Raw genomic sequence first — 20476 nt, 5'->3', positions numbered from 1 at the left:
AGTGATTTCAACAGCAAATATCCTATCGGATCACACTTACGAACGAAATCTCTCTCTATATATATAATAAAATTTTTTTTTAGCCGGCCAACAATTCTTGTTCCAGAAGAGAAAGGACGAAATGGAAATTATGATGAAGGCTTCTTATGAAATTTCTCTGTCTTTAGCCCGCAAGAAAAACCTTAGCCTGACGGAGAGAAAATATTAAAAAATAACCTTATAATATTTTCGCCAAATGTTAGTGACATAAACGTAAAAAATATGTCTGATAAAAAACTTTTGTTTAGAAATACCGTCACGCGTCGTATAGATGACATGAGCCAGGATTTTGGCATACAAAATGTCCCTACACAACAATATTGAAAATACTTTTCATTAACATTTAATAAAACCTGTGGCATCACAGGCAATGCACAGTTAAGCATTTTTGCGCATTACACGAACGATAATTTCTATATTGTGAAACAACTCTTTGATTTGCTCCAAAAAGTTTTAGCTACAGATCAGTGCACAGTTAAAGAACTTAAAAATGCAATTAAAATTAACAAAGTAGAGTGAAATTAGATAGTGTTTGCATAGATGGAGTGCCTTGCATGATTGGCAGCATAAAAAGTTTTGTTACATTGCTTGAAAATTATTCGAGAAGAAAAGTTGTTAAGTATCATTGTATTATCCATCAAGAATCTCTTTGTGCCAAGCACTTCTATTGTTGACTCTGTAGATCGCTATATCAACAAAATACGAATTCGAGCTCTTAATCAATGACGATTTCGGAGCTTTTCCCTAGAAGAAACGGAAGAGGACGGCAAGTTACTCCTTCGTTGTAATGTGCGCTAACCATATTTTATCTGGCATCCTTTCTGAAGTAAGCTGCTAACTACTTGTAGGTGCAGCTTAATGTGATCATGTTTGTCTGTGTTTGCTTTGCTAACATTGTTCATAATGTTTCTGGAAACTATTTGACTGATTATTGAACTATTTTACACGGAAGATAGTTTCTGCGCAAAACCGTGCAAATCGAAATCTTGTATTTTGCTATGTAAAACCGTGTAAAACAAAAAACACAGTAATAATTTTGTTATCTATTTACATAAAACAAAAGTAAGACATCTTAAAATAAACAAAGTTATACTTCGTTCATTAAGTAACAAATATATGTAGGTAACAGGAGTACACATTTAATTTATTTTACATTAGGAAAATATAAGATCATTCAAAAAATATTATAAGTTTAATAACTGTCATCACTTTCATGAAGTATTAGTCTTTTCTTCTTAATCGGTATGATGTCCCTTTCATTACTTGAGCATTCTAAATAAGTTTCTCCTTTAACGGTTGACGAATTAGGGAAGATCTCAGATCGACAAGATTTTGTAGTGAAATTCGTAATTGACAATTGCACAGGTTTTTGCTAAATCTTTGTAAACATCCTCATACTGGTTTAATCACTTAACTAAGCACCCTTTGAAATCGGAGAGATCGTTCAACATTTCTGTCCTATTGTAAAAAATGATTACCTAATTTTTCTTCGCAATTCAAGCCATACGCTGATGACTCTTGCTGTGAACGCCACTGGTTCAGATTGCTCTTCGTCAGAATCATTGTCTTCATCATATTTATTCGTTTCATGAATCATATTAACTAACTCATCTTTATTTAGTTCTTCATCAGCCATTATTTCTTCAATATCTGCCTGAGCTACATCCTCAAAACCTTCTCCTTCTATAGTTTAGGCCAGATTAGTGATCTGAGAATATTCATGATTTAATGGTAATCTAACATTCTTATCTTTAGCAGCTTCCGGCCATATTGCTTTCCAGCATGAGTTGAGCGTTGATTGTTTAATCTGAGTATATGACAGTTCAACACAATCTAAGATTGTAAATTTCTTCCAAGCATCCATAAGAGTAAGAGATTCATCATTCGCCATTTGTTTTAAAATATACCTGAAAGTTTGTTTGATATGCAGTGTCTTAAAAGTCGAAATTATTCCTTGATCTAATGGCTGTAATAAGGAAGTTGTATTCTTTGGTAGAAAGACTACTTCTACATTTTAGTGTTGTAAATCTTGAGGATGACCATGTGCATTATCAGTTAACAGAAGAACCTCAAAAGGCAATCCCTTTTTACTTAAATAACTTTTGACATCTGGGATAAACATGTTTTGAAATCATTCATTGAAAGCCATGGCAGTCACCCATGCTTTCTTATTAGCCATCCAATAAATGGGAAAGTTATTTATGTTTATTCCTTTAAATGAGCATGGTGTTTTTGATTTCATAATAACCAATGGTTTCATTATACAATCGCCTGAAGTGTTGCAATAGAAAATAATTGTTACACAACTTTTCGCTACCTTATGACCACTAGCTGATTTGCAAGCTTTAGCTAAATAGCTTCTTTCAGGCATTTTTTTCTACAAGAATCCGGACTCATCAGCTCTGAAAATCTGATCAGAAGTGTAGGAGTTGGCGGCAATGATTTAAGCAAATTTTGTTGGATATTGTACAGCATTCGAATCGGCGGATGCACTTTCTTCTTTTAATCTTAGATTATGTAAAGAATGTTTAAATCTCTCGAAAAAAGCACGACTTGCGGAAAAAGATACTTTTTTTCATCTGATGAACTCGACGGTGACTTATTCTTAATGCTTTATAAATCTTTAAGGCCTTATTTGTAACAGCATTAATATCAACTGGAATCCGTTTTTTATTTTGGATTTGTATCCATGTCACTAATGCCTTTTCCATATTTTCTATTGTATCATCTCTTACATATGAAATTGTGCTCTTACTACTACAAGTTCCAGTTGCTACACTTTTTCTAATAGAGTCTTCATTTTTTTCTAATTATCCTTATTGTAGCTTCATTCATGGAGTAAAATTTAGCAACATCTGTTACCCTTTTTCTATTAAGTAGACGATCTATTATTTTAATTTTTTTCTAAAGAAATAAATTTTCTTTTTATTTGATTTTTTTTTCAAATCTTTTGACATTATAAAACTTTAAAAAATTTACATTTATTATAAAAATGTCACAAAAGTTACAAATGTTGAAACCTTAATAAACATTCAAATATGTAGATAAAAATGCTGTAAGCTTTGCTGCTAAAATACTAATTCTGCACTAGTTCACATGAACCAAACAGATTTACTTTTATAAAATACATGTACATTACTACGGGGTTTCCTCTTTTACAACACGAGGAACCCCTATCCTTGTTGTTGCCACCAGTGTTACCAAAGGAATGAGATTCAAATGTATGTATTTGCGTATATGCAGCGAAATATACATTTTTATAAAGTTTTTGAAATCTGTTAATTTTAAACCGAGTAAAACGAGTACCGTGTAAATCGAAGGATAGATATATTTGGAAGGCAACCTCACTGGAAAATGAGCATGCAAGTGTAAACAAAAAGTAGCCCTAGTCTGTCGTAGTTGTTTTCAGAGAATTTTGTTCTGCTCTTGAAGAAGAAAGGTTTTTGTCTGATCACCCTCAAATCCGACAAAGTTATTCAAAATCTACGTACCTAATTTTAAATGGTTGACTAAATCGAAACCAAGCTGTTCAGTGAGTTAACACTCACTTGGCGACATTTCTCTGGCACTTCGTAATTTTTATAATCTAGTTTAAGCTTATTTGGCGATTTAAAAAAGATGTTCTATAATAGCTTGATTCATATCAACCGAACTGTTGTTCACAATAAGCGATGTATTTTCCATGTTTTCGTATACAAACGAATGGGACTTCGGAAATTCGATAGCAATATTTGAATGATAACATTAATTGCATTTCATTAAACGGCATCTACTGTAGCGTGATTCCTTTCATATAGATTAAGTGATCATTATTGCTGTTATACTAACGGTTAAAATTTGATTTTATCATATACTAGTTATATATCTTTGTTAAACTTTTTAATCAGGAACTCTAAAATTTAATGTATGAAACATTTTAACCATATCTAAAATTCATCGTTTGAAATTACGTTGTTTTAGCATCGTTACATAACTATTAAAGCTGCTTATGGAATGAAAGTAAAAAAAAGAAACGTATGCAGATAGGGAAATAAAATGATTGTTAGTAAATTTCTTTTGCATTGAAATAAAAGTATATTTTATAGCAGGGAAAAATATGTGCTGGAGTTAAGTATGTTATGTCGTGAAATTTTAATAACTTTCTATAAAAATGCTCTTTCTAACAAACAACATTATCATTTTATTAACACTCATAAAATACAGCTGCCAAGGGAAGAAAATGCTACGTATTTTAAAGAAAGTAGATCTTTTTTGCAGCCAATAATGAAATCTTTACCAGAAAATTAAACAAACAGAAGGAAATTTAATTTTTCCAAAAAAGGAAAGTTTTCGAATTCTTTAATGAGCACTTTGACATATAGTAATAAAAATAATCGTTTTTGTGCAAATGTGATAAAATTTCATTATGTTTGACTTTAAAAAGATGAATGCTGATGTCCTTTTAAAAGTAACTTTTATCATTTTAAATGTTAACGAAAACGATTATTTTTTACATGCTTTAAACCATTATTTTTCTGCTTTTATTAACGCAAGTAAGTAAAATATCTTTTTAAAGAAATATTTCCTTATTTTTGAAAGACTCTTGTGCAACATCTGAACTTTAAGAGAATATTTCATTAATTTTCCTTAGTATATAAATTTTAAATTTAAATAAAATCTGAAATAAGAACATAAAATTAATATTTTAAATTTAGAGCAAATCATAGTTTTTTAATAGAATAAAATTTAGCAATAAGAATTCGCGGATTGTATGAAAATTCTTCAACACGTGCTTACAATTTTAGAAGTCTAGGAGTAATTTTTCCTTAAAGAAACTACCATTTCGAAATGGGTTTTTTTAAAAATATGTATTTTCTTCGCATTACTTCGATTCCTGTTGCTAAATTTTATCCATTTTTGGACTTAATTTATTTGACGTATCCATTTACACGATTAACATTCTGCTGTTTAATGCATACTAATTCAAAACAAAATTCTATTTTAAAAATATCCACTTAATAATTTTCAAACGAACATTTTTACATAATTAAAATAATAACAAAGAAAGCTATAATATTCAAGTGTTTTAAACAGCATATTTTAAACACAAAACTTTCTTCTTTATTGGCTAAAATAAACAAAACAACAAAAAAAAAAAAAAAAAAAGTAAGAGAAAGAAACCTATTGCAGTGATTTCAGTTTATCATATACTAGAACTAGACTAAATAAATAACATATCTAGCGGAAAATCAGTTAAAATTAAGAATTTGAAATATCTGAATTTAAATTCCCTGTGCTTTAGAAATTGTTAGAATTTAAACTGCTCTTTACTGCACCAAAAGTAGTTTGTGTCATTTCTGTACCTCTTCGAAAAAAAAAAATCTTATATTACTATATAATTACATGTAGTTTGTGTTGGTGTGTATATTACATGACTTAAAGTGCTTTTTTTTTTCGGGGACGATACTTTTTTCATGCACAGTTTAATAAAGGCCCACAAAGTTTTAACTGGAAATCATGAAATTATTCAAAATATAAATAATAAGGGAATTATGTATCTTTTAATATATAACATAGAATAAAATCTATCAAAGTCCTCGGAAATGTTCTTAAAATGCGTTTTGACTGATAAACATTACTAGCACATTTTCGAAGGTAGAGACAAACCAAAAATATCTTTTCATTTAGGATTACATACTAATATAAAAGCTACAAACTAGAAACGTTATATTATACTTAAAATGCTCCTTTGAATTTGGAAAAAGTTTTCTATTCTATAAAAATTATTATTTTGGATACATTGGACCAAAAAAATCATTTTAAGAAACTGGGCTTATAATTTGAAATAAGGTGTTCCTTTACAACATTAATTAAGCAGAAAAATATTTGAATTAATTATACGTCATTTAACATTCTTTTTTTTTATATAACTAAGTTTATATTAGTTTAAAATGTAACACTTTTGACACCATGAGCCCTTTTAAATAGTTCTTTTTGTGTAAATTTAATCGAAGAAACTTTTTATAGTCATTCTAATAATTATTAATAAAAGCCATAAATAGCTCCGAAACTGACGAAGAAAAACATTTTATTTTTTTAAAAATGTTTCAAACGTTTCATCAGTTATTTTAAAGTATTCATTTTATGAGAATGATTATAAAAGATTGGGCTGATTTCGAAACTTACTTACATTATTTGAAAGAACTTTCCAGGCTGTTAAATGTACGTACTCAGATTAGCAAAGGTTTCTAGAAATGAGGAAATAATGTTGCAGCCTAACCCATAATGCTAAAGTAGAACTGCATTAAAAAGAAATCCAAATTTTAAATTAGATCTGTTTTATACAGCACTGTAGTAGAAAATAGTCCTCTTTATCGAACAACTCATCTCGATTAAATAGGCAGGTAAATCTTTGAAAATATCTTGTTATACTTCAACTACATCTACGTCACATTTTACGATCCAACATTATGTCTTTTGTAGGCATATTTTCGTCTTTGTTTGGCACTGAAAATGATTGTCGTAATTTTATGGATTGACCGGTTTAGGATGGTCTCGTTTGTTTAATTTTTTGATAACGTATAAAGTCAAGATTTTCAACAAAGAGTTTTTTCCATTTTATGCAAACATCACCATTTCACCATTCTCCTTTCCACTGTATTGTATTTTCAGCGATTACGTAATGCTTTTTTCTACTTTATTTTCTACTTTTTAATTTTTTTTCGCGGAAGAAGAAATAAAAGTTTTGCCTCTGTTCCGAAATAGTAGTTACGACACATACTTGAAATTCTATCCTCCTTTCTCTTTCATTCATATTTCTCTATGTCATTTTCTAGCAATATTCTTTGCATATTTTTTTTTTTGTTTCTCTCGATTTCCGTGAAAAGTAGCTTTCAAATTACCACATAAATGAAATATATTTATTTTAATTCTTCGCTTATCCGCCCCCTTTCTTAATTTTATTATCAGAAAATCGAGAAGGGAATATTTTGTGAGTAATTTAATTTCCGAAAGACGCGATTACAATAAGGACATAGCAAATGAAAAGTAGACATGGATAAACAATAGATAACTATCACAAAATTATGTCTTTAAATGAAACCTACATTGTAATAATATATATAGTAATATTAATATCACAGTATCAATTAAGATACCTTCATTTTTACCTTCCTGTTACTTGAATTTTCCCCATTTTTATTGTTGTCTCTGTTACTCCTTAGGCCTCAAATTATGCATAAATAATTAGAGAAGGTGAAAGTGGAGCTCATTCAGAAAATCAAGACTAAATGTTAGTTTGTGTTTGCTTCGCGATGATGTGTCGTTTCTTCTATTAGACTGGTCTAAAGTTCAAGAGTTAGAAGGGAAAGTTTCGGCTTGACCTTCAGAGGTAATTTGGAAAGGTTTGTCTTTGTTAGTAAAACTAAAATAGTCACTACGTGGACGAATAATTTTTAAAGTTTAGGAGTTATTGAAAATTGTCTGAATCTGGAAAAAAAAATCTGAACGCCTTGAGGAAGGAGAAAATTACGCAAATATATTTAAAATTTTCAGAATCAGGGGCTATAAAGCTAGAGAGAAAAATACGCGACGAAAGATTGCGACAAAATACGGTATTTTTATCACTATACACGAATATGTTACACGTATTTAAAAGAAACGTAGGGTACGGATTACATATTTATTTTGAGCACCCATGCGTTTTACGCATGTTTAGTTATCTCTTATTTTAAAGTTTACCTCTTCTATTGTACTTTTCAAGCTTCACCTTCTTTACACTTTTCTTTTAAAATAACAAAAATTGTAAATTTCTATCCATTTAGTTAATTTGAGAGATTTGTATTTCTAATATTCTTCTACAATAATAGGCCCACCACAGGCCGAGTGGTAAAGTCGCTGACTACTGGTAGTTTCGATCTGCATTCGACTAGTAAATCATTCCTATAATAGTAAATAATTTAATCTCACATAATCTGGAATGCAAAAATACTGTTAAATCACTCATTAAAAGACAATTTTTAGTCATTAAAATAAATTAAGCAAACTACCAATTATATTCTATTTCGCGTTGGCTAAGTAAAAGAATAATGTAAGCAAAAAACAAGATTTATTGATTCTTCGGTATTTACGGTTTCTTCTTTTTACTCCAAGTGCTATTATTTACTTAATACAAAGATGTCCAAAGTCTTTTCCGTTTTATTTCGCTATAAAAACCTTTCTAAAGTCCACTAACTTAGTACGGATGGAGATGCAGTTGCAACCAAATGAAGTTATTCTCTAAGTTAAACTGATTGAAAATATAAGTAAACTGTTAATAGAAATTTTCTTATCTTATAATAAGTGTAATTTTTTTATTTTTTAAACTGCTCTTAAGGTTAAATGTGTTTTTTAATATATGCTGACATGAGGCTTGATATTACTCCGTTAATTCGGTAATTAGCTGCATCCCGTTATTCATTAATGTGATACTGCGCAGCACCAAATTTGATTGTGTAACTCTTCTAATGCTTTTAAATTTATGGCACATAAGAAAAGTTATAAAAATGTAGTTCATAGTTAGTTCATTAATATATGAATTTCATTTTTAATTTACTTTTAAGAAATTATGATAAGATTTAGCTACAGTTTGATTACCCAAATTGTAACTGAGTCTTATATGCAAAAATATCATTAAATTCCATATAGAATCGTATTACATTTCATAAAACTCATAAGTAATATATTTAATTAATTTTACATAATTTTTTCTCTGCTTTTACTTATACTAATACACAAACAGTTTATATGTTTTTGGAAAGATTTCGACACAGAATTAGAAAAAAGCAGATGTTTTTAATTAAAATTTCTGACAATAGCTTATTTTGAATAAGAAATATATGTTGATACTTTTAAATTTATTCTTCTTTTAAAATGTCGCATGTAAACAAGTTATGAATTGAAGGATAATAGTTTTTCGCATTTCGAAGAAAAATATTCTCATTACATAATTCAAAAACTTTGTAAAATGCATGGTATTAAAATTCTAAGGGCAAAAATAAACAACATTATTAATCGGAAAGGGAAAAGCCGTCAATCATTAGAAGACTCCAGACGAATAACCAATAAAAGGTTTCTAATATTTCTTAAGTTAAAACATTGCTAATTAAAAAAAATCCGCCGATGCAGAAATCAGTTGCAAATTCTTTCAATACATCTGCAGCAACAATAAATAAAATAATAAACCAATAATTATAACTTGAAAAAGCTTAAAACAGAGTGTTCACCAGCTTTTGCCGACGCATATGTGTATTGGCAATGTGTCTCAATGTAGAGCAATTTCTAGAACCTTGATGAAAACTATTTAGCAGGATAATAAAAAAAAAATGCTTTACGACCTTTAATAAAGCATGGGTTTACCTAAATAACTGCAACAAGAAAGATCTATTTATCAAAATGTCAAGGAAAGGTCTAAAACAAAGAGGGAAAATGTACACTGCGGGGGGGGGGGAAGGACGACAGTTCTATATCTCCCGTTCTACTGGGCCGATTGACGAAAATGCGTTTTTCATGTCTCGAAAGCGCAACTTAGGATATGTATTAGATTTACATACAGCATTGTTCTAATATAGGTATTTTGACACAAAATCTGAAATAACATGCCAATGTTTTTCCATATATCAATTCTACGACTCAAATTACGCCAAACTACCAAGTTTTAGAAAAATCGCACGTGTAGTTTTTAAAAAATTAGCTCTCAAAAGTTTAGCTCCTCAATGTTAATTGAGTTTGGGATATATTTATTAAATTTTTTTTTTTTTTTTTTGTTGTTGTTAAGCTTATTTGATTCTTCCTTTCACATTTCGAAATTCAAGTTCATTCCAAATAAAATTCACCCATTTTTTATGATTTATTTTAAAAATTTGTATTTTAAAATAATTTTATAAATTTTTCGAAAAAAGTTTGAATTGTAATCTATAAACTTTTATCATCATCTCAAAGTAGACGTATTTCTAAGCATACCTGCAAAACATTAGAGTCTTTTTATTCAAAATTTCCTAAGATATGCTTAAATTTGTATATTGGCGCGTTTTGAAATTTATATATTTGTTGAAAGCAATAAAACATCAGATGTGGTTTAAACACTTTGCTAAAATTATTTGGAAGTAGAAAATGTGACTTTTTCCGCTCATGCACAATGTAAAAAGATAGGAACGAGGTGTCTTTTTTTTCCCGCTCAAGCATAATGGAAGGGAAAGGAAAATTGGTTGCTATATATTAAGAAGTTCGCCAATTGAATTATTCTTGGCCAAACTGAAAAAATTTCGCCACGATAAGTTTTTAATTTCTCCGTAAATTTAGCACCAAATTTAATATCTAGGCATAATTTGAGTCGTAGAATTGAAATATGGAAAAAAATCGCTATGTTATTTAAGAAAAAGTACGATTTTATGTCGAAATACATATGCTAGAATAATGCTATATATAAATCTAATTATATCCTAAGTCGCGCTTTCGAGACAGGAAAAACTCAATTTGAATTTTGTCAATCGGCCCAGTAGAATGGGAGATAAAGAACTGACACATTTTTTTTTTCGCAGTGTATAACCTGGTTTCGTCAATGTAAAGAAAGTTTCAGCAAAGGGTTTATGATTGCGCCAGGATTCTCATACAGTGGGAAATTTAAAATAACAAAAGTGGAAAATCTGTTAAAAATCAACTCAAGGGGATATCAAAAAGAATGTTTTACATCCGATATTTAGAGAAGAAATTTCACTCCTTCCTTCCAACGATTTTCAAAGTCTGGAACTTCATCAGAACAAAACAACAAGTCATACTTTGAAAATTACCCCTGCATTTATTGAAAAAATGAAAACTGATATAGGTATTGCATATATAGCCTTTCAACGTATTCCAGTGAAGTCCTCTGACGCGCTTCACCCATGGAATTTGTGCCTTTAAGTCTCTTGAAAAGAGCACCTTCTAAGTGCTAACCAACCCGATTAATAGACTAGAACGTAATGGAAGAGGGATCAGTATTGCTGGAGATTTAATGGAAAGGTCTTCAATCGTGGAAATAACGATGCAAACTTATAGTCTAGAAAAAAGGCTATCAGATCTGCACATTTAAAAAAATGCGCTTTGCATTTTAAACGGAATGGTTTAAAAAATGTATAAATATTCTCTGTAGCACATACTAATGAAAACTATATGCTCGGTAACGTATGAGAATTACTTTGTATGTTCCAAAATTTTTGCATAATATTTACATATTGTTAAGTTACTAATTTTAATTTAATCTAAAATAATATCTTTAAAATTTTATAATCGTCTATTGCAAATAATTAATGATTTTATGATACTTTTATCTAAAAGAGAAATCTAATAAAGTAGTTATAAATTTTAATGGTAAGTTAATTCTTTTAAATTTAATTTAAAGCTCCTATTTAACGGTTTTTTCTAGAGAAAAGACTATTTCTTGAAGTAATGTGTAAAACATTTTAACTTGTGAAAAATTTGTAAAGAATTTTAATTACCGCTATTTACATTTTACGTGAGAACTCATGCAACCAACTTATTTACCAGTGAAACGAAATCCGGAAAAAATTCTCGTGTTTCCTGATTTCAATTATTAAAAGCAACCGATTTCAATTTTGAGAAAACAAAAACAGCTTTACTAAATGATCAAAGATTGAACAAATACAACACATATTACAAATCTAAACAGCTGTATTAAAGAAAAGAACTAGAGTATACTGCACGTACTAATATCGGTTTAAGAGTATTCTGCCCTGAAACTGAAAACGATATTAAGATAAAATCATATAGGTCTTCAATGCTTTAATAATCACTATTATTATTACGTCAATCAGTAATCCCATTTTTTGTTTCTCTCCTTTTTGATTTCTGGTTGTGAAAAGGGCAGGTTTCATAGGAGCTTTCGTAGTTTCCACGTGTGTTGCATAACTGTCCTTTAGTTTAATTTAGAAAGGCCCTCCATTATGCATCTCTCCATATAAAAGATTAAACCTCGAATGCTTTGTTGTAATTAATTAATCCATCGAAGATAATATACATAGAGTTATAAGGTCCTAATTTTGAAATATTAAATCACTTTCCAATCCAATGAGACTGACAGCAAGCTATCCTCCGTCTAAAATATGATGACCAAAATCTTGACAAGGTTTTTAAATAACCTTTTTTTATTTAATCTTGAACTTAAACAAAAGACACAACTTCTGCTTACAATTAAAATATTGCCACTTGCAGGTATTTACGGCATCATAAGCAGAAATTTCAGATTGAAAGTAATGTAGTCGAAAGAAACCAACATAGGTTGGTCTACTTAAGCTGATTCAATATCTTAAAAGACGTGTTTTAACGTCAGCTAACGAAATGGCTGAAGTCGGAATAATTACCGGCTGAAGTGGACGATAGGGCTTAAACTGTAGGCGAGGCTGCCAAAAGCTCTAACACTAAAACATTGAAAAACCCTCGACTGAAATACTTATAAATTTAACCAACTACTTCGCATCCTGGTGAGAACAACGGGAAGGAGAAGTTATATTAAAGGTTTAAATCTTGATAATTGTTTAAGTAACATAAATTAGTTTATATGATACCCTAAATGCTAAAATGAAAATTTCGGTGTTTCTCTAAACTACTCATTTATATTTGTAATACATTAACTGAAATTTGTCACACTTTAAATTAGGTGAAAAATCAATGACTTCAGAGCCTAGTGTCAGTAGCATTCATCTATAGCAGGGGGGAAGCAGAACCTCATGGTATATGGTATTATAATGGTATATGGTATTATAATGGTATATGGTATTATAATGGTATATTTCAAGAAAGTTCGAGAGCCGCAGCTGGTTTTCAAGAGACACAAATCCATATTTATATTGAAAATAAGGAATATTTGAAGTAAACTAAATGAGTCCTCTTCTTTCATAATTGTTGTTTGGTTTTATTAGAAGTGAACTGAAGTCGAAAGAATACGTATTGGTCTTTGTAAATACATATAATCACTCATTTTAAGAACAAATTGAATGTTTTTTTCTAAAATTTTAACTCCCGCACATTGTTTTAGAAAACATAAAATAAGGGATAAGGACACCGCAAGAAGCAGAGCAACTGTTAATCGAGGTAAACATATTTTAGTGTAAGCTCTTAACGTCTTTAGGCTTTTGTATGAAAATTAATAATTTTATTTTTCCACACAATTAACATTAGAGCTAACATAATGAGATCAAATTTAACTTTAAATGATTGAATTAACTCATTAGACTCGAAAAGTTAAAGTTTTCAAAGATTAAACCCAGTTTTATTAAGGCTGAGACTTTCGAATTTTCAGAAAGATTTTAAATTCTACATCTCGATCGAATCTTTGGAACCCAAACCTAAAAATTCGTTAAACGTTTTAAATCAAAACTTTGGAATGCCTAGTTTTATTGATGCCCAGTGTAGGAGAATTCACTAAAAAAAGAAGATGACTGCAATTTCAATGGTATTGGAATCATCATTTTTATTCATGATGGGGGGTGAGAGCTTCATTGTTTCAGTATAATTTGAACAAAAGTTTCCAGAATTTTTACGTAATCAGTATGCTGTGCATTATGGAGAATTTACGAAATTATCTCTCGAACTGTTTCGATAATTCTGGACGTAGATAACCTACTACTAATAAATCCGTCTACTTTTGTCGCGATTTATAAATGTTGCTTCGGTCACATATTCCATCTGTATGCCAGTAAAACTCTTCAGCAATGGCTATTGAATTTTATGCTGGCTTTCAAACGCAGCAAAATCAAAATTAATGGTAGAGAAATAAAAGGTACTTATGACTACTTAATTTATTTCGCAAATACAGATGTAAAATGAAAGTTTATATCTATAAATTTTTCCGTAAAAATTTGGAGATGATCTTCACATTTTCAATGTGAAGGTTCTTTGCAACATCGCAGACGTCTACATGATAGTTTATTTCCAGAGTTCTTAGATCCTATTCTAACTTTTAATTGCTAGTCAAATGATTGTCAGCTAGCTAACTACTTTTAATTACATAGAGATAGTCAAATGGCTTATCGCTTCGTCTTAAAGTTTTGAATTTATTTCACAAATCTAGATGTAAAATGAAAGTTTAGATTTCCAAATTTGTACGAACATGCACAAATGTTCAATGTAAAGGTCCTTTGTAATATGGCACACGTTCACATGATCAGAATTATTCGGATCCACCTTATCCTAACTGCTAACTATTCGACTCATAAAGACAGTCAGATGTCTTATAGTTTTGTCTCAAAGGTCTAAGCAAAATAACTCCAATTCAGTAGTTTAAAATAAACCTTCTTTTCTAATTGTCAGGCTAACAGTTACATAGCTTGTATATCATAAACTACAACTCAAATAAAACTAAGATATATAAATAAACTAAGATATATAAATTAAAGACAATGTAAAGATATATAAATTACAAGACAAAGTGAGCCTACTCAAAGTTTGAGGGCTTTAATTAAAAAGCCCTCAAACTTTCATAACATTTACGGCTAACAAACTAGAGATTAAATAAGTAACAGAATTGGATACCAAAAGAAATCTGATAAGAATTCTGTGCTTAATACATGAATTAATGTGGATGCTGGTGGAAACCGACAAAAATGAAAATAAATGCAAAATAATTAGGCAACCTGTTAATAAACATAAACTTCCTACAAGCGATAACATAGCTTGGTAAACTGAGCCGACCGTTTCGCCTGACCACTGCTTTACTTGCTGTTAAGTCTTGTTGAGAAGTAAATAAGGAAATCTTTCCTGTCAAACATCCCCAAGAAATAAATTACAAGGTTGTGCGATGAGAAAAGGTCTAAACACATCACATTTTATTAAAGCACAGAAAACATTATCTTCAGAGAATTACATGTAACTAGCGAATTATTATGTAACTAGCGAGTTTTCATGTGAACCAAATATTAAATTATACTTGTTCACTTTGTCACATGAAACGTAGCTTCATCACGGATCACGAGTCTGTCCGCGAAATCATACGCTTGCAGTTGTAAGCTAAATTTCACTCATTTGAATTTTCAGCAGTTTTTAGTGCCTACACCTTCTCATACTTGTAACACATGGACTGAAAAAGCTTGTGCAACACACGCCAGAATTTAGCTTACTTGTCTGCTAGCATGATGCATGGACTTGCTGAGGATCGCACAGGTATCTTCCGCCATTCCAATTACTAACTCTGCTTGGTTGTTGACCTGAACAAATGTCAGAATATTCGTGCTTTTGTATAGCACAAGCAAACCCTGCTATTAAAACTCTTCATAAAACTCAAAAAGCATAATGGACAAGCTAGAAAAAATGGGCATAGACCTCTGCAGGCCGGAATAGGGCACATGCAATAAACATAATTGGCATAACGATTCTCAAAGCTTACTAAAGTAGCTAGGACAGCAATGGTATGTGTATCCGTAGTATGGAAATGTAACTGTTTTTAGTCATCGACGAGCCGACGTGTAGTTAAAGGCTATTAGCACAGTAATGGAAAAGTGCACATATAATACTGTACATGTAACGTGGCATGTATTGAGCACACATCTGTTAAGCGTCTTACAACTGTGAAGTCTCTAGATGGTTACAGGGCCAGGGTAATACCCGAGTAGTCATAGAAAGCCGTCCGGGTGCCCTGTCCTGCTGTCACCTGTCACCTATTAAAACTCTTCACTTCTTTGTCCCTTGGCTGAAGGCACATGCAGGGACAAAAGGCAACGAGGAGGCTGACATCCTAGCCAAAGAAGCAGCTAGGGGTCAAAATGCACAAAATTTATCAGTACCATGGCCTAGCTCGCAACTTAAAAAAATCATAACCATCAAATCTAAAGCTGAATGGCAGAACTAGTGGGACAACGTCGAACAAAGAAGAAGGACTTATCAGTTGTTCCCAAAAGTAGGCACAGCTCCCAGTTTAATAACTAGAAAAATAACGTGGTTCGTATCAGGGCATGGCCCTTTTCCCACGTACTTCTATGCCAGGAAACTAGCAACTTCAGATCAATGTGCATGTGGAGAAAGAGGCAGTCCCGACCATTATATATTCAAATAGTCCCTTACAGCTGAACATCATCTAAAAGTTCCAAATTCAGAGAGTGAAGTGACTCCCTTTATTAGATACGCTATCAAGAACATCCATCTCCGAAAAAAAATCATAATTATAATGAGCTTCCTGTCCACAAGAGGCACTGAGCTATGCAGCGCAACCTAGAATTATACAATAAAGCTATTACTTAAAACATAGTATGCAAGCAGACCTGGAGCTGTCCTCCATAGCATGTACGTGCGAAAGGCACCAACTGTAAAAACACCAATGTATATTTAAGGAAAAAAGAAAGGCACTGCCCGCGGTCTGGTAAAATACAAAGCATTGCAAGCAACGTCTGGCTGGATCACCTCTAAGTCCTGTGGGGTGTAATTTTGTGGATATCTTGTGTGACTGGACAATACCCACATTGCCAATGGTTAAACAATGGGTGTCCACCACATTTCTCCATATCCATATCCATATTAAAACTCTTCATTTGCTTTGTGATATTGAGACAGTGAGGTGCTTTTTTAGAAAGTTCAATTAAACAGCGTGTCTCTAAACAACGATTACCGATGAAGTTTTTGAGTATTCTAGCTAATAATGAAATTTGTTTGCGCTGAAGCTTCTATTTTGAATGTCCTAACCTGTAATGAATTTTCCAGTATAGTCAAGTGGAAGTTAGAAAAGTAAATTATCGTTTCATACTTTTATCTGCAAAATAAATTTATTATAGGGATCAAAATTTGGTTTTTTTTTGTATATTCATCTTAACATTATAATTTGTGACATCATGTCAAGAAAGGAAGCTTCAAAATTCAAGCGTTTACTTACATTTAAGTTTACCTATGCTAAAGTTTGTCTGTATTCTAATAATAAATATAGACCTAAGCAAGGAGAAGGACATCGATGCAGTTCGCTGATGCTACATAATAGTTGATGAATATCATATTTGTACAGAAAACGCGCATCTTGTTTCATTTTCATGCTCATTTCCTCTTATGTAGCTTTCATAAATTAAGCTATATTTTTTAGTATAAGTATGATGGTAGATCAGCTAGATATGGATTCCAGATTTGGTCGTAGCACCAGATTTGATGATAGCGCCATTAATTCAGTTCTGATAAATGCTCTCTACATTTCTTATAGAAAATTCTATATTAATCTCTTAAAGGCGAAAGAGGTTGGATAGATTTGTGTTACTTGAAACTAAAAGCCTGAGGAAAAAGTAAAGTTGTCTATTTGAGTTCTCTAGAAAACGGCAGTTTAAAGTGACAATTCTAAGAATTGCAATCTGTATTTATTCCTGTGGTATCTGTATTGTTCTGATTTTATGGGGTTAAAATTCAGCAGAATTTCACAGTAAATTACGTGAAATTTTAGTGATCAGTCAGTAACATTACTTTGGACTATCAAGTTTTCGTGAAGAAGATACCGGGCATACAAGATGATCGAAGTTTAAGAAGATAAAAAATTACCAACTGATTAAAGACTTGTAGTGCAAGAATTAGAACCGAGGCAACCGGTTCAGATATATTGGACTACATAATAAAAGAGCGAAAAGACATTTTGGAAGCATCGGGGCGGCAGAGAGCCTTATACCGGCTGCAATCTAATGGGATATTTGTGGAGGGGTAGAAAGAAGATTATGTTTGTCAAGCAATATACAAGAAAAAAAATTAAGAGCTAAAGCTCTTTTACTACTATCAGTATTTTGAATGAAGCTGTGTATTAGAAAAAAAAAGAGAAATTTATGTCCAGTTGGTGATTCATTTCCTGATGCAGCGTTATTGAAACGAAGATCTGATAATAGAGCTGAAAGATTTCTATTACGAATAACTTTTAAATCCTGAATTAAAAATTTTGACTATAAATGAAATCGTTCTTATTCCAGTGGAGTCCATTTTCTCCGTGACGCCCAAATTTCAACATGCTCAACCGTTGGATACATACATGATGATATTTGCCTAGGATTATCAAGGTGTTATTGAGAAAGATGTGAAAAAAATGTGTTTCATGTGAACTGAAAATATGTTTCAAGTGATCTTCAGCATTTACTACAACTTGTTGCAAAAAGTGTGAAAACCATTGCATAAAATTGACTGAACATGCTTAAAGATTAAGAATTAAACTGAAGGACACCTTCAAAAGGATTAACTATAAAATACACAGATTAAAATTCTTCTCCGAATTAAAAGATCCCTCACGTGAACAGTGATTTTCCTCCGTGAAATAAGTTTCTTCAAATACTTACCAAGCTATTTCAAAGACCAAATAAAACTAGTATCCTAGAAGGAATAGCAAATATTCCAAGACAATGGATCACGACTGTCATTGTGAGGCAAGGGGTTTACACAGAAAGAGTGTAAGCAGAAACTTGCCATAAAATTAACCCGAATTAAAAAAAAAAATTAGAGAGCATTACTTTTAAACTGTCTTCGTTTTGTATATTTTATGCTATCTCGATGACCAATTATCTGCTTTAAAAATCATGGCTGTCATAGTAGTTGGCAGAAATGGAGCTATTTGCAAATCTATCTGTTATTCTGACGATCAACTTGTAGAGGACAGTTTGAAATCGATTAAATTGATACATGCGTAATATAATTGAAGAAATCAAATAATTAATTAGTAAAGAAACGCGTCATTGCATGTTTTCTATTTCAAAATGCAACTTATGTCGAAAATTAAGCTAATTTTGTTACTAGCAAGTTGCATTTAATGGGTCAAAGAGGCACAAGATCGCGAGCCCCAGCTAAGGTGTCTGACAGCCGCAGTTTGGCCATACCTGATTTATAGGATAGAAAGATCCTAGTTCAATTCCTGCCCAAATAATGTTTTACACATATCTCTAATAAACCGAGGAAAAATATTTGACGAAATAGAAAATTTCCATGATAATGCTTTTAAAAAAAGCAGATATTGTCAGGCGGCTCAGTTTTGTGCATAAAAGGAAATTTAATCTAAGAACGTTGCTATTTTCTTTATTATCTTATAAGCGTATTAACAGTTTTAGTTATTTTTATATTCGTCATATATTACCGGTTAATGCTATAATATACTAGATTTCTAAGAATAGGTCCTCAAATACGTTTATAAAGTAACTTTTTCTTCAGCAAAAATTAGTGCCAGACCACTTGATCTCTAATTTCGGAATGAAAACATCCAATTCTTTCAACGGAATATTTCCATTCTAAATTTTTCGAACCGCAGAACAAAGAAATTTGGTAAATAAATAAATTCTGGATATATTTTTAGAGTCATTATTTTGTTTGCTTCTTAACGAGCACTCAAACACAAAAGGAATTTCAAAACATAATTTGAAAAATGGGTAAAACAACGTAGCAGACTGAATATTTAAGGAATTTATTTAATAAATGAGCATGTTATTTCTGCATGCGTATTGTAGTAATGAGGGCAGCTTCGTTTGGCAGTTCGAATGCGAGCAATCTAACTTTAAAAAAATATAGAATAAGAATTTAGAACATGAAAAGGTTTATTTTTCTAGAAGTTGGTAAATTAGTTTTTTTGTCATTTTTCTTTTACAAATGTATACGTACGATGACACAATTTTCGGTTTCATTTTCAAAGTCCACGCTACAATATATAATGATGTGAAAGTTTTTATATTATTTTAATTATTTGAATAGAGATAAAAAAAAGTTATAAAAATTTACATGGAAAATTTAGAAATGCATATATTCTTGCCGGAATTCAAAAATAAAGCTCATTGAAAATAAAGCGTTTTCCCTTGATTATTAAAGAAATTATAATTAATAAGATGCATGATTATTTCAAAAATTATATCTTCCAACTATTTATCATATGAAGCTGAGTAATTGTCAAACGCTTCAAAAAATGCATAGAGAAATGTATAATAAATATAGATACGTTTGACTAATCATTTTAGGATAAAGGTAAGGAAGTAAATAAAAGTTGCAGAAAAACTTGTAGAAAATGTTTGCTCTCACTCTAAGGGTTTATGATTTGAAGAAAACAAATTTAAATAATGTCATCATGAGAAAACCTTGGTTATAAACACTGTAGAGTCATTAAGGTTTCTGTGAAGCAGGAGATGGGAAAAATTGTGCAGTGCCTTCGCCAGGACTCGAACCCTGAACCGTTCTAATACGCGTCAAATATGCTTCCAATTACATCACGAAGGCACACGGAAAGGAAGGAAAAATACATTATCTATTTCTTCTTTTAAACCACGACTGAGGATTAGGGGACCCAATCGCCAAATCCTGGCGGTGACGAATCATCGTCCAACACCTTTTATTTCGGGTGCCACTTGTAAAGACATTAGGGATTTTGTAAAGGAGGAGACATGAGAAAAATATGCAGTGCCCTTACCGGGACTCGAAACCTGGACATCTCGACTACGTTTCTTATTTGCTT

General features: G+C 31.2%; 1 protein-coding gene across 3 annotated transcripts in view; it reads right to left on the bottom strand.

The window, feature by feature from the left end:
• Positions 1 to 6411, bottom strand: part of LOC118196126 (sodium/hydrogen exchanger 9B2-like) — a 94748-nt gene extending 88337 nt beyond the window's left edge. Inside the window, exon 1 of one of the 3 annotated variants that reach the window (XM_085815362.1) lies at positions 6209 to 6411. The gene's annotated coding sequence lies outside the window, so the exon portion shown is untranslated. Of the gene's footprint in view, positions 1 to 6204 lie in introns of all 3 variants that reach the window. The other 2 variants (XM_085815360.1, XM_085815359.1) reach the window with 2 other exon arrangements.
• Between the last annotated feature and the right edge of the window lie 14065 nt (positions 6412 to 20476).

Source organism: Stegodyphus dumicola, chromosome 4, assembly GCF_044657685.1.
Source record: "Stegodyphus dumicola isolate Sdum_Otavi_A_Nest chromosome 4, ASM4465768v1".
Lineage (NCBI taxonomy): Eukaryota > Metazoa > Arthropoda > Arachnida > Araneae > Eresidae > Stegodyphus > Stegodyphus dumicola.
The sequence above is the reverse complement of the archived record's forward strand: the minus strand, read 5'-3'. Positions and strand labels throughout refer to the sequence as shown.